Raw genomic sequence first — 25,507 nt, forward strand, 5'->3', positions numbered from 1 at the left:
TTTTAGACTACATACAGCATGCTACGCTGTTCTGAAAATAAGGCTTGGAAGATCATTTTGACTCTTTATGAATGATTGGTTTTATTGCTAGTACTGTTATCAAATGTTCTTCTATCCAGTTACCTCTAGCCTTCTAAACTATTTTATTTAATTATTTATTTATTTATTTATTTATTTTGGTGATAGTGGGGTTCCTGGAAGCCCTTCTACCTCCGGGCTACACTCCCAGACCTATTTTTATATTTTTTATTTGGAAACAGGGCCTCCTAAGCCAGCGCGCGTGGCTGGCTTCGAACCTGCGCGATCCTCCTGTCTCTGCCTCCCAAGCTCAGGGATTACAAGCGTGCGCCACCACACCTGGCCTTCTAAACTATTTTAAAGGAAGAAATGGGATCTCCACAAACTTTTTAAATCTAAAGTGCACATCAACTCGGTAATTTAATAATATGTTTTCAATATATTATACTGCATATGCTGATAACAGTGCTTAGAAGGAAGAAGAAAGATTATACAAAATATTTGTATTTTAGCAATATGATATAGAAAGTCAAGAAATATACTGCTCCCCCTCCCTGATTTTCCTTATTGTTACTGTACATAACCATAGCAGGTTTAGGAAGTCTTTTACCCTCACCCTATTTGTTTTTTAGTTTAGAACTGTTTACATCTGTCAATCTAAGTCAATCACTTTCTTTTATTAGCTTCTTTCACTTAGCTTCTAATTGACATATGCTAACTTGCTCTAAGTGCTTGCAAATTTTTGCTGTTGTTGTTGTCATCATCTTTGAACCCTTTAATTATTCTTCAAGCCAAGTATGGTGGCACATGCCTGTAATCCCAGCACTTGGGAGGCCAGCCTCTACAACTTCAGCAACTCAGAAAGACCTTGTTTCAAACTAAAAATATAAAAAGGGATGGGGGTATAGCTTGAAAGTGGAATGCCCCTAGGTTCAATTCTCAGCTCCAAAAAAAGAGAAAAAAAAATTATTCTTCAAACAAGTCAAGATCTATAGATGTATACATGTATAAAATAGCAAATTTTACCTTTCTTTAAAGCCAATTCCAGCTCTATTTTCTTGAAGTTATCTAAAACTTACTTAGCACATACCAAAAACTTGGATATATTATTGGCTGTGTGAACATTAATATATTGCATATTTCACTCAATAAATCTACAAAATAAATATTGAGAATTTAATATGCTTACTCATTTTTCATCCTGAAAGGATGCAGATGAGTATGATATTCTAAAATCAGGTTAGGCAAAGAAATTATACACGGAGAAAGTAATCAATCTTCACTAAATATATGATAAGTGTCACTGATACTGCTATAAGAATAGAAAGGTTATTTAATCAGTGGTTGCTAAGTTAATTAGAGAACATTTTATTTTTCTTATTGGATTTTAAAATAATGTCATCTTAATTGTCATGCTATTGAGTTCTATAAATTTCTGAATCATTGGCCTAATGTCAAAGTATAATTTTCAAAAAAATTAAAAATGACTGTCAGACAAATGTAAAATAAATACTTGTCATAGATATTAAGTTAGTCATAGCAGAGCTAGGGCGATGATGAGAAACTTATTCAAAGACTGTATTGACCATTTTGAGAAACTGTTTACTTACAGATGTTTTGGGAGCCAGGAGGTGGAGAGTGGGGTATTAAATACAAACTGCGTACAGTCCTGTAGGACAAGTAAACCATAGCCTTTAACCTTTTCTATCAAAGAGGAATCTTAGGGCTGGGGTTATAGCAGGGACAGAGTGCCTACCTGAAAATCTTAGAAAATAAGATCTGGGTTTTATGGTGTGTACCTGTAGTCTCAGCTACTCAGGAGGATTACAAGTTTGAGGCCAGCCTGGAAATTAACATAGACCCTATTTTTAAATTTTTTTTGTATTGGAGATTGAACTTAGGAGGGATCCTATCTCCAAGATATACTTCCAAACCTAGTCATTTTTTATTTTTATTTTTATTTTTTATTTTTTGGTGGTACTAGGGGTGGAATCCAGCGGCTTTCTACCTCCGGGCTACACTCCCAGACCTATTTTATACTTTATTTGGAAACAGGGTCTCACTAAGTTGCTGAGAGCCTCACTAAGTAGCTGAGGCTGGCTTCGAACCTGTGTGATCCTCCTGTCTCAGCCTCCCAAGTGCTGGGATTGCAAGCCTGAGCCACCATGCCCGGCTTTTATTTTTATTTTTAAAAAGAACCTCTCTAAATTGCTGAGGCTGGGCTCAAACCTGTGATTCTCCTGTTTCAGCCTCCCAAGTACTAAGATTACAGGTATGTACTACTACACCTGGCCCAAGACCATATCTTGAAATAAAAAATTGAAAATCTTGGAAATCTACAAGTTAACATGTTATTTGCATTTTCTAGACTCTAGTCAAATACTAAAATAGTCAAGTCAAACATAAGTACAATCAATTGAAATAATCCTTGGTTGTGCCTTTCACACAATAGCCTATATTATTGTAAAAGATCACATTGTGGTCTGGGGATATGCTCAGTGACAGGGCACTTGCCTAGTAGGCATAAGGCCCCAGGTTCAATCCCCAGCACTGCAACAAAAGAAAGGTCATATTTCTCCAAGTCTAGGATAATTCTTTTTAATGTTAGTATAGCTTCTTGATTACTATCAGCAACAAAACACCCTTGACAAAAATTCCAGAGCAGATCTTTTTCCTTTATTAGAGGAGAACAAGTCTCTGGGAGGAAGGAGCTTCAATTAACCCTCAACTTGGAACCAGTAGCACAGACACTCTGATGTCATTTGTTTATCAGAGTTTTGGAGACAGAAGTTCATGATCAGGCAACAGCATAACCAGATTCTGATGAGGCCTTCTTTCTGGCTTGCAGATAGCTGCCTTCTTGCTGAATTCTGGCATGGAGGATAGTGAAAACTCTACTCTTTCTCATAAGAGAACTAATTGCTTTGTGGGGACTCTACCCTTATGACCTCCTCTAAACTTAACTTCCTCCAAAAGAGCCCACCTTGAAATTCCATCACATTGAGGAAAGGGTTCCCATATGAACTTGGAAAGAGACACAAACATTCAGTCCCTACAGTAGGTATTTAAACCTAACCCTCTGAACGTGGGCAAAAAGGAGGGCTGTGGATATTCCTCTATGAGTTTTCCATGATGGCTGAGAATGAAGAGAATCTCCTGTGCCTTTGTGAGTCAGCTGCAGTCACTGTGCCCAAAATACTTGACAATAACTACTTAAAGGAGGAAAGGTTTACTTTGGGTCAAGGTTTCAGAGGTTCAATCCATGGTGGGCTTGCTCCATTCCCCTGGACCTGAGACAAAGGAGAACATCATGGTGGAAGGGCAAGCAGGGAAAAGCTGCTCAGCTCACTGGAGCCGGGAGGGAAGGAGGAAGAGAGAGAGACAGAGAGACAGAGAGAGAGAGAGGTGGGGACAAGATAAACCTTTTGGGGTACTCCCCCAGTGACCTACTTCCTCTAACTAGGTCCCACCTTCCAATACTCCATTCAAGTTATCAATCCAGCAAATGGATTAGTCCATTAATGAGGTTACAGTCCTTCTGATCAAATCACTTTCCAAAGCTCCACCCCTGGACATTGCTGCCCCGGGGACCTGGTCTTCAACACCCGAGTTTTACGGAAGAGTTCACATCCACACCATAATAACAGGACTCAGAGTTAGCAAGCTACTGCAATGCATTTTTCACAAAATCTTCATTTAGTCTGTTTGGCATGACTTCTGGAAGTGTGCATTTTTTATTAATCATTCTGTCTGATTCTGACTCAATTTGCTTCTGAACTTAACTTTGAGAAAGGCTGATTAGATGATCTGTAAGGTCACTTAGATATCTAAAATGCTGATTATAAAAGCCCAGGAATTTGTTAGCATTCCATCTGATTTGTATGTAAGCTAGCACATATTATCAAAGAAAATCAACACAGCCTGTAAGTTCTGATTATCTGAAGAAGATTGATTCATAACCTTTAGGATTATTTAAAAAAAGAAACTAAAAGAAATAACTGAAGAACTTTCTTGGTCCTCTGCGTAGCAAAAAAAAAAAATTGCTTTTGTTAATTCCTTTTCATACTTTCTCCTTTTTCTTCCTTCTCTTTCTTATTTATTCATATTTTCCCTGGGACACTAAAAATGCAAGGTTGCTTAATTCTTATATGATCAGTATCACTGGTAAGTCCATGTGCATCTATACATACTAGTTACTATTTTTTCTTGCATTTTAAAATCCAATTTCATAAAGCAGACTAGGCCACAGTGTAAGTTGTTTAACTCAAATTGCTTCTAATGAGAGTATTAGCCTCATTTGCTTTTTTATAGCGCCCTTAAGCTATTTGGTTCCATTAGTGTTGTGTTGTTTTTTTTTTTAAAGGGCCAAAACTGAGAAAGAAGTCAGGGTATCTGACTTCTATAGTACGGTACAGTTTATAAAGTTACTTTGCATCTCATATATGAAAGACTTTTTATTTGTAAGTTTTTACTTTTGTGGTAGAGTGTGCACACCATTAATAATTTACAAGACACATACGTTAGATCAATAGAGGAATATGTACTCAGCGATAGCCTTCCTTTTTTGCTCTGCTTTTTAATATTATAAGAAACGGTTTCCACAGTGGTGGCCATGTCTATTGTCAAGAACTCTTGGCCAACTTCCAGGTCAAGGCCTATTAAATGAAGCATCTAAGAAGCCAAACAATTTAAATACCCTGAAGTTAAATTAAGAAGTTCTATTCAAGTAGGCATCAGCAAAGGTGATAGTACTCCCACAATTCTATTAACAATTCATGAATTCTCAACAAATGCTGATGAGTTAATTCAATCACCATGGTTAAAACAAATGGTGCTTAGATTCTGCTGGTTTTTCTTCTTCATCCACAAAATTTCATTTACCTTTTTTCTTAAAGAAAAATATTAAGGAAGAAAGGGAGCTTTGGAATTATATTGGGCTGGTACATACCCCAGACCCGCTCCTTATTAATAAGTGTCAGGGAGATTATAAACCTCTCTGTGACTCAGTTTATGTTGGTTTTCCATAAAGAAAAAACAACCTAACTCATTGAAGCATTACAAGAATTGGTATGAGAGCCAACGCAACATTCTTAGTACAGTAATCCAGCACCAACGTTGACCTTAATGTATGGTAGAAAGAGGCCAAATCGTGATATAGGTGAGTATATATGCATTTTCTTTCTTCATTCCCTCTTTATAGTATTTATTGTTACTCCTCAAATTATTGCAGGTACTTTTCTTTCCTCTATCCCACTATTTTCATGCCCACCCCTTTCCCCAGATGTCTATGCCCATATGTCTCTGTAGACCAGTATTTCTCACGTTTAGTCTCTAGCCTTGCTCTTCTTATTGGCATATTATTTTTTAGAACATATGTCCCAGCCAGGAGTGGTGATGTACACCTGTAATCCCAGTACTTGGGAGGTTGAGACCTGAGGATCTCAGGTTCGAAGCCAGCCTCACCACCTTAGCAAGCTTCTCAGGAATTTAGTGAAACTTTGTCTCATAATAAAATATAAAATAGAGTTAGGTGTGTAGCTCAGAGGCAGAATGCACCTGGGTTCAATCGAGGAAGGAAGGAAGGAAATTTCTGTCTCTACTATTATCAAAATATACCTATCACTGAGCATGGTGATGCATACTTATAATCTCAGCTACTCAGAAGGCTAAAACGAGAGGACTGCAAGTTTTGAAGCCAGCCTGGACAATTTAGTGAGACCCTGTCTGAAAATAAAACATAAAAGGGACTGGGGAGGTAGCCCAGAAAAGCACCCCTGGATTTAATTTTTAGTACTTGGACTTCATTCCTTTATTTCCACATTAGATGTATTTTATAAGGAGCCCACCAACCAACAGTGGAGGGTAATATTGACTCACAGGTTATATACTAGCCATTTGTCTATATTTTGGAAAAGATCCTTTATCATCAGAGTGAATCCAGAGTGGAAATTATAATCACATTACCCAGTCTATTAAAGAAGGCATTGGTGGACAGGGGGCATTGGTGGACAGGGGGCATTGGTGGACAGGGAAGATTCCCATGTACAATTCAAGAGAAAGGAAAAAAAATTATTTTCAGTGTCCGGGGACATGTAAAGTAGTAGTAACAAAAACAAGAGACAGGTTAACAAGAGGAAAAATACCAAACACATATTTTGCTGGGCATGGTGATATGTACCTATAATCCCAGTACTTGGAAGGCTGAGACAGGAGGATCACAGATTCGAGACCAGCCTAGGCAACTTAGTAAGACTCTCAGCAACCTAGCAAGACCCTGTTTCAAAATGAAAAATACAATAGGACTGGAGATGTAGCTCAGAGGTAGAATGTTCCTGGATTTAATCTCCAGTATCACAACAAAATGAGAAAACACATTTTTCTTAATATTTTCCAGCACAGGAATTCATAGAAAACAACCGAAGCTCCAAGAAATAGACGTGTGGGCTTATATACCATTATAACCAAGGAAAAGAGATCTTGGCTTTAGGAAAATAGTAAGTTATGGAAAAGTGGTTAAGAAACCTAATGGGGAAACTAATAGGAAATACGATTATTTCTACTAAGTTCTGCTTATCCAACTTGTCTTGGTGTTGACTCTCAGTCTCCAGCACACGCAGCTCTCCTCTTCCTGGGAGGGATAGGGAAGGGGAAGGAGTGGAGAACATCTTCCCAAAGAAAGTTTATGCCTTAACTTCAGGCAGAGAAGGAAGGACGTAGACCAGTTCCAGTATGTCCATTGTCGTTGTTGCAATACTGGGAATTGAACTCAAGGGTACTCGACCACTGAGCTACATCTCCAGCCCATCTTATTTTTTATTTTGAAATAGGGTCTCGCTGATCTTGAACATTCATTTCTCCTGCCTCGGCCTCCTGATGCTACATCTCCAGCCCATTTTATTTATTTATTTATTTATTTATTTATTTATTTATTTATTTATTTATTTATTTATGGCAACAGGGATTGAACCCAGAGGCATTCTATCTCCAAGCTACATGCCCAGCCCTATTTTTTTTATTCTTTATTGTGAAACAGGGTCTCACTGAGTTGCAAAGGGCCTCACTAAGTAGCTGAGGCTATCCACAAACTGTGATCTTCCTATCTCAGCATCCCAAATGCTGGGATTAACAAGTGTGCACCACCACGCCTGGCTCAGTTTTTTTTTTTTTTTTTTTTAAATAGGATCTCGCTAAATTGCCCAGGCTGACATTGAACATTCAGTCCTCCTGCCTCATCCTCCTGAGTTGGGATTACAAGTTTGCACCACTGCCCCCTGATTTCTGCCACATGTTTTTTATTTAAATGCTATTTCTGGCAGATGGAACAAGTTAAGGTTACTTGCTTGATATGAGGGCTAAAGCTTTTTACCAATATTTATGGGAAAGACTTTTTAAGATTTTCATTGGTTCCATATGTAATCTCTGTTGCGAGCTACATTTTGGGGAAGGACCTTTTTAGAAATACTAAGTGGCTGAGTGTTTCTAAAGCCCATCTGAACAGACAAAATATCCAGCCTGTTTTCAATTAGCCTTTTTTTCCTCTCCAGCCTTATGTAGTCAGTTTAGACCACTCAGAATTTAAACCAAGGTGCCTGGTAGTCTGGGAGCCACAATCCTTAGATGTTTTCATTATAAAGAGACTCCCAGGTTCTCGAGAAGGCTGTTCTGGGTGGTAGCAGATTTACATCTCAAAGGGATAGAGAAATGATATTAGCTTTTTAAAGCTCAGAGATGGAGTTCTATTCCAGATTCACCTATTAGTAAGACAGTCCTTTTTCTAATATTCTGAGCATTTCAAGTCTCTACCAACACCTTGAGATGAATAGGGCAGGTTTGGGGATTGGTAAGAAAGAGGGTGGATTAATGGTAGACCTGCATTTCTGATAGGTTTTTGTTTGTTTGTTTGTTTGTTTTGGTGGTGGTACTCTGGGGATTAAACACAAGAGCACTCAACCACTGAGCTATCCTCCCAGCCTTTTTATTTCATTTTGAGACTAGATCTCCCCAAGTTTCCCAGGCTGGCCTGGCACTTGTGATCTTCTTGCCTCAGGCTTCCAAGTAAATAGAATTAGGTGTGTGCCCCTACATCGGGCTGCATTTCCAGATGTTTTGTAAAGTAGTAAGACAAGGACTGTTGGTTTTTATCCTTCAAAGAACTGGGTAGGAGTCTTAATGATAACATTAAGAGATTATTTTGCCCATCCAAACACATTATTTTGGCTTTGGCTTTGGGGAGAAGATTGGAACCAAGGCAGAAATGAAATAATTCCTATGCTCTGGGGCCTGTGGATTTAATGCAGCGTGCCTTTGGAATGTGTTTACAAATTGTTCTACAAAAATTTTGTTCTAAGTGAACAGTTGAACTTTAGAGCAGTTCTCCTTTGGGAGTGGGGATGGAGCACATAAGTACCCCTATACTCTGCCTTCGGCATGAGCCTTCAATGTGCTATTCCTGGACTTTCATGGAAGACTGGGAGGGGCTCTAGCCAGAGGTTGAATTTCCCTTGTGAAGTGGATTTTTCCCCAGAAAGCTGCGTGGCTTGACATTAACTCATATGATCATTGGTAGAAAGAAAGTATCTCAGAAACTAGTAGAGTTCCCTATGAGTGAAGTTGGAGATAGATCCTGTCTAAATCTGGTAAAATGGGAGCGAGAAGGGGCTAGTAATTTAAAAAATCTGCTGCTGCCAAGAGGATGTGAATTCTTTGTGGGGGCATCCAAGATATGTTCATAATGTGCAATGAAGTCAGGATCTTTTGGGGTAAGTTTGAAACATTTGAATTTTTTAAAATCTCCTCTGGGAATTCTAACATGTAGCCAAGTCTCAGAATCAGTGTACTAAAGTAATGATTCTCAATCCTGTATATTAGAATTACTTAGGAATGTTTACAAAATACAACTACCTGGAGGTCTATTTCCAGAGATTTTTATTTTACCATCCCTGACTGGTCCTGGAATTAAAAAAAAATTATTGTTTATTCATTTACTTACTTACTTACTTACTTACTTACTTACTTAATATTGAGAATGAACCCAGGGACATTTTACCTCTGAACTATACCTCTAGACCTTTTTGTTTTGGAAATTATGTTTGGAAATGGAGTCTCGCTAGGTTGCTAAGAATCTCACCATATTGCTATGTGTGCCACTGTGCTCACCAGCAGCATCAGAAATTTTTTTAAGGTTCAGCAAGTTGACTAGGTATGGTAGTGCATGCCTGGAATTGCAGTACTTGGGAAGCTGAGAAATAACAATCACAGTTTCAAAGAGTTTCAGCAACATAGAGAGATTCTCAGCAACCAAGGGAGACCCTGTTTCCAAACAAAAAATAAAAAGGGCTGGCACTGTATGCTCCTGGGTTCAATCCCCAGTAAAAAGGGGTGGGAGCAGGAAAGACTGGACTGTAACTCAGTGGTAGAATGTTCCTGGGTTCAAGCCTCACTACCCAATATAAAATAAAGTATGCATGTAAGTCATTATTATCAACTACATTATGATGTGAGATTAAAATGCACCAATAAAAGTATAAAAATTAAATAAAATAAGTTGTACAGGTTTCACAATGTACAGGTAGGATAGAGAAGAAAAGACAGGACAGCTGCAATTCAATGTGAAAATGAGGGAGGGTGGTGCGGGGACTCTCAGATATGAAATGGAGGAGAAAGGAAATGACCAGGCTCAAAACATTAGAATAGAAAAGAGGTAAGTTTATATCAAATGATCCAGGATAGGGGCTATGATCGAGAGACCTTAATCCTGAATAATCCTGGGTAGGTCTTTTTTTGTTTTGTTTTGTTTTTTTGTTTGTGTATGTGGTACTGGGGATTGAACCCAAGACATTCTACCTCTCAGCCCTATTTTATTTATTTATTTATTTGTTTGTTTGTTTGTTTGTTTTTGGTGTACTGGGATGGAGCAAACCCAGGGGTTTGCTACCTCCGGGATATACTCCCAGACCTATTTTATATTTTATTTGGAAACAGGGTCTCACTAAGTTGCTGAGAGCCTCACTAAATAGCTGAGGCTGGCTTCAAACCTGCACCATCCTCCTGTCTCAGCCTCCTAAGTACTGGGATTACAAGCATGTGCCACCATGCCTGGCTCATATTTTATTTTTATTTGGAAACAGGGTCTCAATAGGTGGATGAGAGTCTTACTACTTACTGAGACTGTTCTTGAACCTGTGATCCTTCTGTGTCAGGCTCCCAAGTACTGAGATTACAGGCATGTGCCACCACGCCTGGCTCAGGTCATTTCTATTTGTTTTGTTTTGTTTCTACCTCCGAGCTATACCCCCAGCCCTTTATTTTGAAACAGTCTCACTGAGTTGCAAAGGGCCTAAGTAGCTGAGGCTGGCTTTGAACCCTCATCCTCCTGTCTCAGCCTCCCAAATGCTGGAATTACAAGTGTGCACCACCACACCCGCTCCAAGTCATATCTATTTGAAAGATGCTAAATAATTCTGCATTCTAGTCTTTAAGTCATCTGAAGTACTATCAATTCCAAGTGTTTTAAAATATTGCTAAAAGCCAGGAGTGGTGGCACACACTTGTAATCCCCGCGCTTGGGAGGCTGAGACAGGAGGATCGCGCAGGTTCGAAGCCAGCCTCTGCTACTTAGTGAGGCTCTCAGCAACTTAGTGAGACCCTGTTTCCAAATAAAATATAAAAAAAATGGGTCTGGGAGTATAGCCCAGAGGTAGAAAGCCTCTGGGTTCCACCCCTAGTGCCACCAAAAATATATATATAAATAAATATTGCTAAAAATATCCGAAAATTTCATTGGTATAAAAGATTTGTGGTTGGCTAGGAAGACTGTATAGGTTCTCCTGGTTCTGCATAAAGAAATTTAAGAATTACTAAGACCAGTATTCTATACCTTTGATATGCAAAGCGCATTCTAGCATAGAATCCTCTCGTCTCAGCCTCCCAAGTACTGGAATTACAGGTGTATACCATTACACCAGGCTTACCTCTACATGGTGGCTACATGCAATTATCAAAAAGAACCTAATTTATTTTGTTTATTCATTTATTTTGTGGTATTAGGAATTGAATCCAGGGAGCTCTGCTCCAAAGTACTAGGATTATAGGCCTGTGGCACTGCCCCAGTCTAAGCCTAATTAAGTGTGTGAAGTGTGTGTGTGTGTGTGTGTGTGTGTGTGTGTGTGTGTGTGTCTGTGTTACTGTAGTTAATGGGGATTGAGCCCAGGGGCATTCTACCTTCCAGCTATGCTCCCAGCCTTTTTTTTTTCTTTTCTTTTTTTAACAGAGTCTTATAGGTTGCTGAGACTGTCTTTGAACCTGCAATCCTCCTGTCTCAGCCTCCCAAGTACTGGTATTACAGGCATGTGCCACCATGTGTGTCTAACCCTAATTAATTTTTATGTACCAATTTATTTATTTATTTGCGGTACTGGGGATTGAACCCAGGGGCATTCTACCTCTGAGCTACACCCCCAGCCTGATTTTTTATTCTTTATTTTGAAACAAGTTCTCACTGAGTTGCAAAAGGCCTCACTAAGTAGCTGAGGCTGTCCGAGAACCACAATCCTCCTATCTCAGCCTCCCAAATGCTGGAGTTTTACAAACATATGCCACCATGCCCCGCTATTTATTTATTTATTTATTTATTTATTTATTTTGGTACTGAGGGTAGAACCCAGGGGCTTTCTACCTCCGGGCTACACTCCCAGACCTATTTTATATTTTATTTGGAAACAGGGTCTCACTAAGTTGCCGAGAGCCTCACTAAGTAGCTGAGGCTGGCTTCGAACCTGTGCGATCCTCCTGTCTCTGCCTCCCAAGCTCTGGGATTACAAGCGTGCGCCACCATGCCCGGCTTCCCAGCTATTTATTTTTTATTGGTGCATTGTAGTCTCAAATCGTAATGTAGAACATGTTGACAATGGCATGCATTCACACAATACTTGGTGGCCCCCCTTCTGCCTCCCCATTTCTCTTCCTCCCAATACCAAGTGTCCACGTTGACAATGTTATACTCACACGTATACACACAGTCGCAGGTAGTATTTCCATAATGAACCTCAGCTTTCTTCGTCCCTTACCCTTCCTCCCTGGCTCCACTGAGGATCTTCTCCATTATCTGGAGTCCCTTTGGTGTCCCTAATTCTCCCTAGCTCCAGCAGAATAGAAAAAACATATGTCCCTTCTCTTTCTGTGCTTGGTTGATCTCCCTTAACATAATTGTTCTCCAGGTCCATCTTCTTATGAATGACATAATTTTATTCCTTATTGCTGAGTAGAATTTCATTGTGTCTATTTCCCATAATTTTGCAATCCATTCATCTATTGATGGACACCTAAGTTGGTTTCATAATTTGGCTATTGTGAATTGTGCTGTTATGACTATGGGTATGCATGTATTACTGTAGTCCTCTGGTTTCAGTTCTTCTGGAAAGATGCCCAGTAATGGTACAGCTGGATCGTATCACCATACTCCTAGTTTTCTAAGGAATCTTATACTGATCTCCATAGTGGCTGAACTAGTTTGCACTCCCACCAACAGCATACAAGAGTCCCTGTTTTCCCACATCCTCGCCAACATTTATTGTTATTTGACTTCTTTATGCTTGCCAATCTGATTGGGGTTAGATGGAATCTCAGTGCAGTTTTGATTTACATCCCTGATTGCTAATGATGTTCTACAGTTTTTCATGTAGCCATTTCTCATTTGTATCTCTTCCTTTGTGAAGTGTAAACCTAGTTAATTTTAAACTATAAAATTGTTTTAAGTCAATCCAAAAGTTTGAAGGCTAGTCCAATCTCTATGTTTGAAAGACTGGAATCTTGCAGCTCAGATAAACTAGGGTCCCATTGATTAATAACAACTAGGACTCATTGATTGATAACAACTAGGACTCAAGGATTAATAACAACTAGGACTCAAGGGCTGGGATTATAGCTCAGTGGTGGAACACTTACTTATCATGCATGAGTTCCTGGGCTCAGTCTCAAGCACCACTGAATAAAACCAGTAGGATTAGAACCCAAGCTTTGATCCCCAAGTTCGGTTTTGTGGGTTTTTGTTTTTGACAGTGCTAGAGATAGATCCCAGAGCGCTCTACTAGTGAGGGCTACATCCCCAACTCTTCATCTTTATTTTTATTTTGATCCGGTCTTAAGTGGCCCAGGCTGTCCTTGAACTTGCATTCCTCCTTCCTCAGCCTCTCAAGTAGCTGGAATTATAGGCCTGTTCCACTCAGCCCAGCTAGACTGGGCAGTTCTGATAATGGAGAAGAGGAAGTGTAAGAACATGAAACACCACAATGAGAGAGGCTACAAGGGAAAGGTAATGTCTGTGCCAAGAGGAAAAAAGATCTTTATCACCTTGGGATTTGAGGAGCCCTAAAAGAACTAGGGAGACATTTACATAATACACAAAACAGGATTTGCCCTTTGGCTACCTTTTTACATCTCTGTGCTCCTTCTACTAACCAGCCTCAAACTTAAGACGCTACAGCCCAAGCCAGGCGTGGTGGCACATGCTTGTGATCCCAGTATGGGAGAGGCTAAGACAGGAGAATCTCTGGTTCAAAGCCAGCCTCAGCTACTTAGTAAGGCCCTTGGCAATTGAGCAAGACTGTTTCAAAATAAAATACAAGCCAGGTGTAGTGGTGTATTTCTGTAATCCAAGTACTTGGGAGGCTGAGAGAGAAGGACTGCAGGTTCAAGGACAGCCTCAGTAACCTACTGACACCCTGTTTCAAAATGAAAAATAAAAAAATCAAGCTGGGTGTGGTGGCGGCGCATGCTTATAATACCAGCCTCTGAGAAGCTGAGACTGGAGGATCACTGTCCATGGACAGACTCAGCTACTTAGTGATAGGCCCTTTGCAACTCAGTGAGACCCTTTTTTTTTTTTTTTTTTTTGGTGGTACTGGGGTTCCTGGAAATCCTTCTACCTCCAGGCTACACTCCCAGACCTATTTTATATTTTATTTGGAAACAGGGTCTCATAAGCCAGCGAGGCTGGCTTCGAACCTGCGCGATCCTCCTGTCTCCGCCTCCCAAGTGCGGGGATTACAAGCGTGCGCCACCACGCCTGGCTAGTGAGACCCTATTTCAAAATAAATAATAAAAAATAGGGCTGGGGGTGCTTCTCCAAGGTAGAATATCCCTGGGTTCCATCCCCAGTACCACAAATAATAAATAAATAAAAATAAAAAATCATTTTGGTGGTGTAGCTTGGAGGTAGAAAGACCTTGGGTTCAATCTCCAGTACCCCAATTAATTAATCAATTAATTAATTGAACTGGGGGTGTAGCTCAGAGGTAGAATGCCCTTAGGTTCAATCTCCAGACTATGAAAAATAAATAAATAAAAAGAAGCTAATAAACCAAGAAAACTATGTCTAAAATTGTACACATACATAAGTTATTTATATTTGTGTCTGATCACATATAAGTCTTATATAGCCACTCATGCATGATATGCTTAGCTTTATATATATATAATATAATAGTCACCAAGAGATAGACTTAAAGTAAATGTCCTGATATATTTTAATTGTTAATAAATTAGAGATTGCCTCAACTTTGATATTATTATTTAGTTGTTCCCAGAGTGAATAGCTTAAGAACATGGAGTATAAGATATAAATTTCCATTTGGAGCAATATTTGCTAACATATCTAATAATCAGGTCAGTAAACCTAGGGATATATTTTTTAACTAGTTTATCTTAGAGAGCTCACTGAAGTGGTTTTTGGGTTTTTTGTTTTTGTTTTTGTTTTTGTTTTATAGTCCTAGGGATTGAACCCAGGGGCATTCTACCTCTGAGCTACACCCCCAGACCTATTTTTTATTCTTTATTTTGAAACAGGGTCTCACTAAGTTGCAGAGAGCCTCACTATTTAGCTGAGGCTGGCCAAGAACCTGCGATCCTTCTGTCTCAGTCTCCTAAGTGCCACCACACCTGGTTTGAAGTATTATATTTAAAAAATATATTTTATTGTATTCATATATTATATTTAAATATTCCTGCCTGGTGTGGTGTGGCACCTCTGTTAATCCCAGTACTTGGGAGGCTGAGACAGGAGGATTGCAGGTTCAAGACCATCATCAGTAACTTAGACCCTGTTCAAAATAAAATAAAATAAAATAAATAGGGCTGGAGATAATAGCTAGAAGGTAGAATAACCCTGTGTTCAATCCCCAGTACCACAAAATAAAAAACAAACATATAAATATAAATAAATAAACATTCCTAAGGCAGCCAAGAGTGGTGGCACACAGTATAATCCTACTACTTGGAGGGCTGAGACAGAAGAATCACAGGTTTAAGCCCAGCGTATGATGACTTAACTTAGTTTCAAAACTAAAAAATAAAATAGGGCTGGAAGTATTGCTCAGTAGTAGAATGCCCTTGGACTCAATCCCCAGTATCACAGGAACAGAAAAAAACTTTTGCTTTGTTGCTTCTTATGACATGGCACTCAGGTCCCTCATTCAGTTATCTGAGTACTAACAAGACCCAGAGTTAATTTCAGAAGAGTCTTGGGTTTTTCCCTTGAATGGCCCTTGCTCCATTTCTGTTGGAAGTTGATTGGCTTTCCACTCAACCATGTGACTCCTTGGTGACCTCAATTTATAGAAGAAAGAATTCTACCTTCACAGTGAGCTGATTGTCAGAGCACATCAGCCTGCCTTTACTGGTAAAACAGAAAATATTTATATATTTATTCCAGATTTCTACCAAAAGTATGTCCTAAATTGCATCTTCTCCCCCCCTCTCGTTTTTTTTCAGTGAACAGAGCCATTCCAGTGTCTGGTGCATGCTAAGGAAGCACCTACCACACTACATCCCTGGCCCTTATCACTCAATTGTTATAAACCCTATAGGGGAAAAATACATACATGCATATGTGTATACATACATATGTGCATGCATACATACATATGTACATATATACCTGTGAGGTATATATATATTCAGTAAATGGATAGATGTATTTAAAGTCAATTTCACCTTTTGTATTAATCATGCTTTCTTTTCTGTATTTCTAATGCTTTGATGATGTCTTGGGCCTCTCTCTTCCATGACTAGCCAGTTCTTAGAAGTGCCAAGCAAACCCATTAATCCAGAGCCCATACCCCAGGCATCTCCTTACAGTCCACACAGCTCTCACCTCAGGGCCACCCCTCCCCTCCCTGTTCCCTCCAGGGCCAGATATCAGACAATTGGAGACAAATTCTACATGTCATTCAAACTAACCAAACCAGAATAACAATAAAGTGTTATTTTAAACATTTTTGGAACAGATCAAAATTTAGCCAGTCCTCAAGCTGAGCCTTTCAATGACTTATCTTTATTTCTCAAACTGAGTATTAAACCCAAGGGCATTCTATCTTTGAGCTATTTCCTTAGCCTTTTTAAAATATTTTCTTTTAAAACAGGGTATGCTAAGTTGCTGAGGCTGGCCTTGAACCTATGATCCTCTTGTCTCAATCTCCCAAGTACTGTGATTACAGGTATGTGTCACCATGCTGGGCAGAGACTTGCTTTTAATGAATAAGGTTTTTCACAATGTCACCCACCCATTTATCAGGTTGCACGCCTGCGTGAATGTGCCTCTGTGTGTGTGTGTGTGTGTGTGTGTGTGTGTGTGTGTGTAACTAAGGATTGAACCCAGGGACATTCTACCTCCAAACTACACTCCCACTCCTTTTTATTTTTTGTTTTGAAACATGATCTTGCTAGGTTTCTGAGAATCTCACAAAGCTGCTAAGTCTGTCCTGAAACCTGTGATCCTCTTGTCTCAGTCTTCCAAGTGTCAGAATTGCAGGCATGTACCACCATGCCCAGCTATTTGGGGATTTTAAAAGAAACAAGAGTGAAAACTATGTAGAGTATTTGTTAATAACAACTCAGTATTGTCATAAAATGTGCCCTTTATGGGTCTAGACATGTGGGTCAGTGACAGAGTGATTGCCCAGCATGCCAGAGGCCCTTGGTGCAATTGGGCAGGCCTCCAGCATGCTAGCCTATCACTCTGCCTCTTCCTTTCTCCTTCCTTCCTTCCTTCCTTCCTTCCTTCCTTCCTTCCTTCCTTCCTTCCTGTATTAGAAATTAAAGACAGTATAGTTATACCTATATGCTACACCCCCAGTCCTTTTTATTTTTTTATGTGGAAACAAGGCATCCCTAAGTTGCTGAGGCTGGCCAAGCTACTGCTGCTTGTTATTATTATTTTTTTTTTCAGGTGGTACTGGGGATGGAGCCCTTCTACCTCCGGGCTACACTCCCAGACCTATTTTTATATTTTATTTGGAAACAGGGTCTCTTAAACCAGCGAGGCTGGCTTCCAACCTGCGGGATCCTCCTGTCTCTGCCTCCCAAGCGTGGGGATTACAAGCGTGCACCCCCCCCCCGGTTTATTATTATTTTTTAAGTGTCTTAATAAATTGCTGAGACTGGCTTCAAACCTGCGATCCTCCTATCTTAGCCTCCCAAGTACTCCTACTACATGAGCGTGCCACTGTGCCTGGGTGTGTTGGGGATGGATCCCACTGGCTTGTGAGAAGCAACTGGTAACTTTTTGGGAATCAAATGTTAGCAATCTGTTGTATATTTATTTTTTCATTGTTAAATTTAAAAAAGCTTATTTTGAGGCATTAGAGATTGTATACTCTGGGCATTGCTGTACCATTGAACCACACCTCAGCCAGTGTATTGCTGGTTTGAAATCAGCCATGGTTGAACTGTCACATCAAGGACTGACCAGTACTTTAGACTAGGGCTTCCTCTACCCACACTGGAGAGCCAGTTTTCTGATAAGAGAAGAGTGTTGATATGTTCTGAATTAAGTTAGCAGGCAGAGAAACAGGGAAGGAAAGAGTTAGGGTTATTTTAATTCACAGCTTCTGTTAAATCAACAAATAAAAAGGGAAAACTGCTCCAACTTCCTTTTCTGTGTGCTAAAGATGACCCATCAAGGTGCATCACATTTTGCTTTTAGAACTAACCAAGAGGAGCAAGACTCTTTATGAACTATCAGGTGGTACCTTCGGTGTGGCAGGCACCTTGAAGGCCGACTCCTCCACTTGGACAGAGCGAGCTGCTGCCGCCCCTTGGGGCTGGTTAACAGGCCTCAGTAATGTGGCTTTCTTTTTGTTTCAGCTAAAACTCTTTGGAGAAACTAGCCATTCTGATTTATGACTTTGAACTGAACATGCTCAGAAATGTGTCTGCCACCTTTTTATTTTATTTTATTTTTTTAATTAATTTATTTTTGTGTGTGTGGTACTGGGGGTGGAACCCAGAGGCTTTCTACCTCCGGGCTATACTACCAGACCTATTTTTGGAAACAGGGTCTCACTAAGTTGCTGAGAGCCTCACTAAGTAGCTGAGGCTGGCTTCGAACCTGTGTGATCCTCCTGTCTCAGCCTCCCAAGCGCGGGGATCACAAGTGTGCGCGACCATGCCCGGCATCTTTTCTTTTTATTTTTTATTGGTGCACATTAATTATACAAAATAGTGGGCTTAAGTATATATAAAACCATAATTTCCCCCCTCAGTACTTCCTTCATCTTTTCTTTTCTTTTCTTTTCTTTTCTTTTCTTTTCTTTTCTTTTCTTTTGGTTCTAAGTATTGAACCTAGAAATAATCTACCTCCAAGTTATAGCCCCAGATTTTTTTTTTTTTTTTTTTTTTTTTAGTATTTATTATGAAACAGTCTCACTAGGTTGAGACTCTCCTCAAGCCTGCAATCCTCCTATCTCAGACTCCCAAGTACTGGGATAAGGCGAGTGCTACCACACAGCTCCCATCTTTTCTTTTTATACACATGATCCATGGTTGAGGATACAACTCAGTGACAGAGCACTTGCCTAGCATGCAGGAGGTTCTGTGTTCAATCCCTGCACCGTAAACAATCATGCAATCTATAACCTAAAAATAAGCATGCTCTGAAATACACACCTTAAACAGAATGCCCTGGAATGTACCCACCTCTCTGTGTTTCCCTATAAGGATACATATGTATTTCTTTGTTTTAGGAAAGCATTGCTTTGCAATTAAGCTGAATGTTCCCCTTACTTGCTTCAAATAATGAACTTCTTTTCACTCTTAATACTTGGTTGTGATTTTTGGATTTGCACTCACCAAGCTACAAACCCATTGCATTTGGTTATGTGAATGCTAATTCCAAGACTTTGCTGGTTTCACGTTGTGCTGCCCCTCTTATCAATAGCCAATGTAGGTTAAATTTAAATGGTTTATGTTTCTTCACAAAATTTCATTATACAACACTCTGGCCCTTCAATCCCATGGACAGCTTTCCTGCTGCTACCCGATCATGTTGCTGGTGAGTTAGGGAATTTGTCTTAGGTCCTTTTACCTTCTGGCTAGTATCTGTAACCGCTCAATAAATCTTCCTAGTCTCAAAAATTTAATTTCACATGTTGAACATATCCCAGAACACCACTGGTTTTCTTACATTCATTTCACAAACTAGCATACATTGAAATACATAAGAAAGATTCCATCATTTTTAGAACTTTAGCCTAGTTTGCAGCAAATATTTTAAAATTAGCCAACCATTTAATGGAACCCGCAAGCTTGATTTTTATTAGAATGATAAATAAAGCCAGGCATGGTGGCCCACGCTTATAATTCCAGCATTCGGGAGGCTGAGACCGGAGGATCGCTGTTCGCGGACAGCCTCAGCTACTTAGTGAGGCCCTCTGCAACTCAGTGAGACCTGGTTTCAAAATAAAGAGTAAAAAATAAGGCAGGGAGTATAGCCTGGAGGTTGAATGCCCCTGGGTTCCATCCCCAGACCTGCAAAAAAAAAAAAAAAAAAAAAAAAAAGAATGATAAATATATTGTTAATTTTCTTTTTCTTTGTGTTACTAGGTATGGAACCTAGGCAATCTATCTCTGAGCTACACCACCAGCCCTATTTTTTATTCTTTATTTTGAAACAGGGTCTCACTGAGTTGCAAAGGGCTTCACTAAGTAGCTGAGGCTGTCTGTGAACCCAGATCCTCCTGTCTCAGCCTCCCAAATGCTGGGATTACAAGTGTGTACCACCATGCCTGACTCTTAATTTTCTTTTTAAAGGAATTAATAAATTCAGCATTATCCCTTAGGCTAAAATGAAGAAGGTGAAATGAATATGTATTTGGTATTTTTCACTAATGGATGTTTAAGTTGAAAAAAATTGTGTGCGTGCGTGTGTGTGTGTGAAAGAGAGAAAGAGAGAGAGAAAGAGAGACAGATGGACAGACAGACATAGGAAGATAAAAAGAGGAAGAGAGAAAATTTCAAAGTACAGAATAGTAAGATTCCCTGATCCTTAAACTCCAGAGTTCCAGTGACAATTAGAGTGTTCTCTGGATCAGAGTCAATGGATTAGTGTCAAGGCAGAACTACCAGAGAACTGACTACTTCATCAGAGGAAAGATAGACTGGAGTCAAGTTGGGCCAATTAAAATCGCTCCTTGTCAGAGCACAAAGGCACATGCCTATAATCCTAGCTACCTGGAAGGCTGAGGCGAGAGTATCACAAGTTCAAGGTCAGTTTGGGGAGTTAGACTCTGTCTCAAAATAAAAGTTAAAAAGTGCTGGGGCTATAGCTCCTTGGTAGAGCGTTTTCCTAGTCTGTGTGAGGGCCTGAGTTCCATCTCCAGTAACACACACATACACACAGCCAAGGTTAAAAGAGCTTAAGCATTTATATACTTTCAAAGTTTAGGGCACTTATATTTTATAACACAGTTAAGTAATAAAGTGCCAAAAATAAAGAAGCAATTTCCGTATCTTCTGGAGCATTTGTGAAGCTAGAAATGAGAAATCTAGCAAAGTACATTTATGTACAAGTTACCTTTTCCTGCCAATTAACCTTGATTTTTATGATTCTTTAGGGACTATCTAACATATAAAATGGATTCTTTTTGCTATACATTCACCTTGTAGCAATGAAATCACATTTTTTTTTAATGTACTGGGGATGGAACCCAGGGGCATTGTACTACCAAGCTACATTCCCAGCCCAATTTTTTTTTATTCTCTTTATTTTTGAAGCAGGGGCTCACTGGGTTGTGAAGGGTCTTGGTAAGTAGCTGAGGTTGTCCGAGAACCAGGATCCTCCAGTCTCTGCCTCCCGAATGCTGGGATTACAAGCGTGTGCCACCGCGCCCGGCAAAATCACACTTTTTTTTTATGATGGTCAGACACATAAAATTTACCATCCTAGCCTTTTTCAAGTGTAAAGTACAGTGCTGTTAACTATATGAGGACATTATTGTGCACCAAAACACGAGAAATTTTTTTTATCCTCCTAAACTGAAACTTCATGCTTTGAATGACACCCTTTCCTGTCTCCATGGCCCCCAGCCTGCAGCAGTCACCATTCGACTTCCTAAGGGTTTGACTCTGGGGCATTTCACATAAGTGGAGTATTTGAATATTTGTGGGTTTGCTACTACCTTACTCACTTTGCCTAATATCCTCAGGGTCCATCCACGTCGTAACATATGCCAGAATTTCCTTCTTTTTTTTTTTTAAGGCTGAATACTATTCAATTATATGCATATGCCATACTTTATTCATCTGTTGACGGACAATTAGGTTGTTTCTGCCTTTTAGCTATCATGAACATTGCTGCTATGAATATGGGTATGTACAAATATCTCTTTGAGACTCTGCTTTTAGATATATACCCAGAAGCAGAATTGCTGGATCACATGATAATTCTGTTTTTGTTTTTGTTTTTTTTTGAGGAACCATCATACCAATTTTCATAGCAATACACCACTTGATATTCACACCAGCAATGCATAAGAGTTCTAATTTCTGCACATCTTTATCAATATGTGCTATTTTCTATTTTTTAATTTTTAATTTTTTTTTTTTTTTTTTTTTGCGGTACTGGGGATGGAACCCAGGGGCATTATACCTCCACGCCACACCCCACCCTATTTTTATTTTATTTTATATATTTTATTTCTTTATTTCCTTATTTTATCATTATTATTATTATTATTATTATTATTATATTATTTTATTTATTTTTTTGGTGGTACTGGGGTTCCTGGAAACCCTTCTACCTCCGGGCTATACTTCCAGACCTTTTTTATATTTTATTTGGAAACAGGGTCTCACTAAGTTGCTGAAAGCCTCACTAAGTAGCTGAGGCTGGCTTCGAACCCGTGCAATCCTCCTGTCTCAGCCTCCCAAGCACGGGGATTACAAGCATGTGCCAACACGCCCGGCTTTTTTCTTTATTTTGAATTATTTGAATTTATTTTGATTTAAATTATTTAATTTAATTTAATTTTATTTCATTTTTTGGTGGTACTGGGGTTCCTGGAAGCCCTTCTACCTCCGGGCTACACTCCCAGACCCATTTTTACATTTTTTTTATTTGGAAACAGGGTCTCCTAAGCCAGCGCGCGCGGCTGGCTTCGAACCTGTGTGATCCTCCTGTCTCCGCCTTCCAAGTGTGGGGATTACAAGCGTGCGCCACCACGCCCAGCTATTTTATTTAATTTTAATTTTAATTATTTTATATAAATTATTTGAATTTATTTTGAGGGTCTCAGTAAGTAGCTAAGGCAGCCTGCAAATCAAGATCTTCCTGTCTCAGTCCCCAGTGCTGGTCTATTTTTTTATATTTATTTATTTATTTATTTATTTATTTATTTATTTATTTATTTATTTATTTATTTTTGCGGGTCTGGGGATGGAACCCAGGGGCATTTGACTTCTGAGCTACACCCCCTGCCCTGTTTTTTATTCTTTATTTTGAAACAGGGCCTCACTAAGTAGCTGAGGCTGTCAGCTATCCTGGGATTACAAGTGTGTACCACCATGCTCGGCTTGGTCTATTTTTTTAAATAATGGCTATCCTGAGAGGTGTGAGGCCATATCTAATGGTGTTTAATTTTCATTTCCCTATTGGCTAGTGACACTGAATATTTTTCTCATATGCTTATCAGTCATTTGTCTTCATTGGAGAAATGTCTATTCAAGTCCTTTGCCTTTTTAATTGAGTCGTTTGAGATTTATTGTTGGGCTATAGAGCTTTATATATATTATAATATTAACCTCATATCAGATATATGTTTATGGCTTCAAGTATTTTCTCCCATTTTGTACTTGGCTTGTGCCTCTGTTTTTCTTTTCTTTTGGTGGTACTGGGGCTCCTGGAAGCCCTTCTACCTTCTACCTCCAGGCTACACTCCCAGACCTATATTTACATTTTTTATTTGGAAACAGGGTCTCATAAGCCAGCGAGTGTGGCTGGCTTCGAACTTGCGTGGTCCTCCTGTCTCTGCCTCCCAAGCGCGGGGATTACAAGCGTGCGCCACCACGCCCGGCCCTGTTTCTTTATTGTTTTCTTTATTGTGAAGGTTGTGTGTGTGTGTGGAGGGGGTACTGGGATTTGAACCCAGGGCAAGTCTACCTCCAAGCTACGCCCCAGCTCTTTTAAATTTTTGTTTTGAAACTGGGTCTTGCTAGGTTGCTGAGAGTCTCAGCTTTGTTGTAGAGGCTGACCTAGAAACTGCGATCCTCCTATCTATCTCAGCCTCCCAAGTTCTGGGATTCAGGCATGAGATTTTTAAGTTTCTCAATTTTTGCTTTTTATTATTGATTGATTGATTGATTGATTGGTGGTACTGGGGTTCCTGGAAACCCTTCTACCTCCGGGCTACACTCCCAGACCTCTATTTATATTTTTCTTAATTTGGAAACAGGGACTCTCTTAAGCCAGCGCGGCTGCCTTCGAACCTATGCAATCCTCCTGTCTCTGCCTCTTGCCAAGCGCAGAGATTACAAGCGTGTGCCACCACGTCCAGAAATTTTTGCTTTTTTTTTTTTTTAACCTGTGCTTTTGGTATCATGTCCAGGAAATAATTGTCAAGTCCAATGTCATGGATTTTCTCCTGTTCTTTTGTTTTGTTTGTTTTTTGTTTTTTTTGCGGGTCTCGGGATGGAACCCAGAGGCATTTGGCCTCCAAGGTACATCCCCTGCCCTATATTTTATTCTTTATTTTGAAACAGGGTCTCACTAAGTTGCAGAGGGCCTCACTAAGTAGCTGAGGCGAACCGCGATCCTCCAGGTTCAGCCTCCCAAATGCTGGGATTACAAGCCTGTGCCACCACGCCCAGCTTTAAAGTCACACTTTTAACAGTGAAGATGAAATAATGAAAACTGGCTCCGAGACAATCACACTTTAACAATGAAAACTGGCTATGAGATAATATGCTGCAGCAGCCCTTCCTATGCTACCCAGTGTGTCAAGGACAACTTCCCATTGTATCATGAAACTGCAACATTAACTACTGCGGTTTAAATGGTGATTTATATTTGTGAAATATTTTTTGTACCATAATTAGTAATACATTGTTAACCTGTAGCTGTGACAATAATAAAGTGTGACTAAAATGCAGTAAACAAACATATAACACACACAGCTTATGCATTGAAATGAGTCTTGTCCCTGTCTAAGAATGTATCTTTTCCAATAATGCTAAAAACCACCACTTGGAACTCTTCTTCTGTGATGAACTGGCCTCTGGTCGAGACATTGAGATACCTAATAAAAGCAGATTCACTGCTTTCATTTCTTTTTTTTATTTATTTTTTATTTTTTTTATTTTTTTATTATTTTTTTAAATTTTTTATTGGTGCACTGTATTCATACATCATAGTAGGATACATACTTTTGTAGACATACATGCACCCTTTTCCCAGTCAGCCCCCACCCAATCCCCACCCCATTCTCTCCCTATCCCTCCCTCCCATGCTTGGCTTAGTAGTTGACATCTAGTATTATGGCAATTTATCTAAAATTAAAAATGATAATCTCACATAACAGTTTCATTTTTCTGATACCAAGCTTTTGATGACTTAAAAATAACATTTCAATATTTCTTTTTGCTTTCTTTCTTACCAGAGAATATTTTTTCTATTTTTTAGGTGAAACTATCATATATTTATATATTTATTTTTCAGAAAAAAATCTATCCTAATATGGAATATGGACTCTAGGTACCCAAAACGATCTTGAAAAAGAACAAAGCTAGAAGATATATATTTTCTGATTTCAAACCATATAAAGCTACAATAATTGAAACAGTGTAGTACTATTCTAAAGGCAGATATATAAACCATTGGAGTTAAATAAAAACCTAGAGCTAAATTCTTCCCTATATTGTCAAGTTATTTTTGACAAGGTTTCCACGAACATTTGGTGGTGGAAATATTAATCTTTTAACTAAATATTGTTAAAAAATAATAATTACATGGAAAAGAATAAAATTGGACCCTTACCTAATCCCATATACAAATATTAACTCAAAATAGATAATAGACCTAAATATAAATCTTAAGACTATAAACTTTTAGGAGAAAATCTGGGTCATTAAACCTCACAACATTGAAACTGGCAGTGATTTCTTGGTTATGATTTCAATGGCACAGGCAACAGAGGAGTATACAAACTCCCTAAAAAATAAAAAA

The sequence above is a fragment of the Muscardinus avellanarius genome (assembly GCF_963383645.1).
Source record: "Muscardinus avellanarius genome assembly, chromosome: 9".
Lineage (NCBI taxonomy): Eukaryota > Metazoa > Chordata > Mammalia > Rodentia > Gliridae > Muscardinus > Muscardinus avellanarius.